The sequence below is a fragment of the Olea europaea genome, unplaced genomic scaffold (genome assembly GCF_002742605.1).
Source record: "Olea europaea var. sylvestris unplaced genomic scaffold, O_europaea_v1 scaffold65, whole genome shotgun sequence".
NCBI classification, from domain to species: Eukaryota; Viridiplantae; Streptophyta; class Magnoliopsida; order Lamiales; family Oleaceae; genus Olea; species Olea europaea.
The window spans coordinates 701485-704142 of record NW_019264872.1 but is presented as its reverse complement, the minus strand read 5'-3'; positions in this window follow the sequence as shown (position 1 = coordinate 704142).

Below are 2658 nucleotides of genomic sequence, written 5' to 3'. Positions count from 1 at the left end.
CGAGACTGCTCCAAAACTAAATGAGGATGAGGGAGATGTTCAAACAATCAGTGTACTTGATGCTTGGAACCATTCAGATTTTCTGTACAAAAACTATATTATGAACAGCTTAGTAGACACACTATACAATGTGTATAATACTATGAAAACTGTTAAGAAGTTGTGGGAGTCGTTGGACTGAAAATATAAAATTGAGGATGTCGGGGTTAAAAAGTTTATTGTCGACAGATTCTTAGACTATAAAATGGTGGACTTCAAAACAGTTATCAGTCAAGCGTAAGAACTTCAAGTGATTCTTCTTGAAATTCATGCCGAATGGATGATTTTGAGTGAAACTTTTCAAGTGGCTGCAATTATTGAAAAATTGCCCCCCGCGTGAAAAGATTTCAAGAATTATTTGAAACACAAACGAAAGGAAATGAATATCAAAGGACTAGTTGTTAGACTTCGAATTGAAGAAGACGACAAGAGTTCTAAAAAAAAGTGGCTCAATCTTGGTATGGATAAACGCAATGTTGTGGAGGATGGTTAAAGTGGTAAGACTTACAAAAATAAGTCTGGGCCATCCAGTGATAAAATGACCAAGCAATGATCGGAATGTGGAATTTTCTAGGAAGAAATTTCAAGGGAAATGTTCAAGTGTGACAAAGCAGACTACAAGTCTTTGGAGTGCAGATTGTCAAATAAGATAAAAGAAGAAAATGTGGTCGATACATGGGACAAGATGTGTCAAAGCTGAATCTCTCAGCAGTCATTTCAGAAGTGAACATGGTGGGTTCAAGCCCTAAAAAGTGGTGGATTGACACCGACGCTACGAAGCATGTGTGCTCTGATAAGGATTTGTTTGTAGAGTCCGAAGCAATTGAGAATGGGGAGAAGTTGTTTATGAAAAATTCAGCAACTTCTGAAATTAAGGGTCAAAGAAAGGTTGTCCTGAAAATGACATTGGGAAATGAGCTGACTCTTAACAATGTGCTAAATATGCTGAAAATTGAGGAGAACCTAGTGCCCTGGTTGCTTTTGAATAAGCATGGTTTCCGCATTTTATTTGAGTCAGACAAAGTTATTTTGTCGAAAAGTGGGATGTTTGTTGGAAAATGTTATGTTTCCGAGGGTATGTTTAAACTGAATGCAATGGTTGTCAAACCAAAAATGAATAAAGCAAATTCTTCTACTTACTTGCTTGAGTCTTCCAATTTGTGGCATGGTAGACTAGAACATGTTAACTATGATACTTTATGAAGACTAGTTAATTTGAATTGCATACTAGAGTTCAATATTGATTCCAAACATAAGTGTGAAACTTGTGTTGAGACAAAATTGACAATGTCATAGTTTAAATCAATTGAATGGAACACAAAATCACTTAATTTAATTTATAGTGATGTATGTGACTTAAAACTTGTACAAACAAGAGGTGACAACAAGTATATCGTTACTTTTGTTGACGATATCACCAAATACTGTTATGTGTTTCTGCTTAAAAGCAAAGATGAAGTTATAAAGAAATTTGCTCTCTATAAGAATGAAGTTGAAATTCAATTTAATAAGAAAATTAAAGTGCTAAGAAGCGATCGAGTGGTGAGTGTAAAGCATCATTTGTTGAACTCTGTGCACAACATAGAATCACTCATGAAATTACTGCACCTTATTCACCGCAATAAAATGGTGTTGCTGAACAAAAAAATCGTACTTTAAAGGAAATGATAAATGCAATGCTAGTAAGTTTTGTGTTACTTTAAAACATGTGAGGAGAAGCTGTGTTATAAGCAAATTACCTTTCAAATAAAGTACCTTGGAAGAAAATGGAGAAGACCCTTTATGAGTTATGGAAAATAAGAAAGTCTTCCTATAAATACTTATAAGTGTGGGGGTGTCTTACTAAAGTGGCCGTTCCAACATTGAAAAAGGTAAAGATAGGGCAAAAAATAGTAGATTGCATTTTCATTGGCTATGCACATAATAGTAGTGCTTATCGGTTTCTTGTGATGATTCTAAAATTCCAAAAATACACAAATACATGATATTGGAGTCAAGAAATGCTTCATTCTTTGAACATGTATTTTCGTACAAGTCTAAAGAGGAAGCAAGCTCCTCCAGACGAACATATGAGACTATGACTTAAAATAGTCATGACGAAAAACTAGAAGAGAAAACTGTGGTTAGACGTAGCAAACGGGAAAGGACAGAAAAATTGTATGGTCCTGATTTTCTGACCTATATGCTAGAAAGTGAACCTCAAAGTTATTAAAAGGTTGTGAATTCCTCGGAAGGACCTCAATGGAAGGATGCTATTAAAAGTGAAATAGATTCCATTCTTCCAGTGGATCTTCCTTCAGGAAGTAAACCACTAGGCTATAAATGAAATTTCAAAAGGAAAATGAGAGCAGATAGAACTATTGAAAAGTACAAGGTCATATTAGTAATAAAATATTACAAACAAAGGGCAGTGACGAGAATAACATTTATTAGGGTGATACCTATGATTACTGCTTTGCGAAATCTTGAAGTACATCAAATGGATGTTAAAACTGTCTTTTTAAATGGAGATTTAGAAGAAGAAATCTATATGGAACAACTTGAGGGGTTTTCGTCACCAGGGCAAGAAAAGAAAGTTTGTAAATTGGTGAAATCACTATATGGCTTGAAACAAGCACC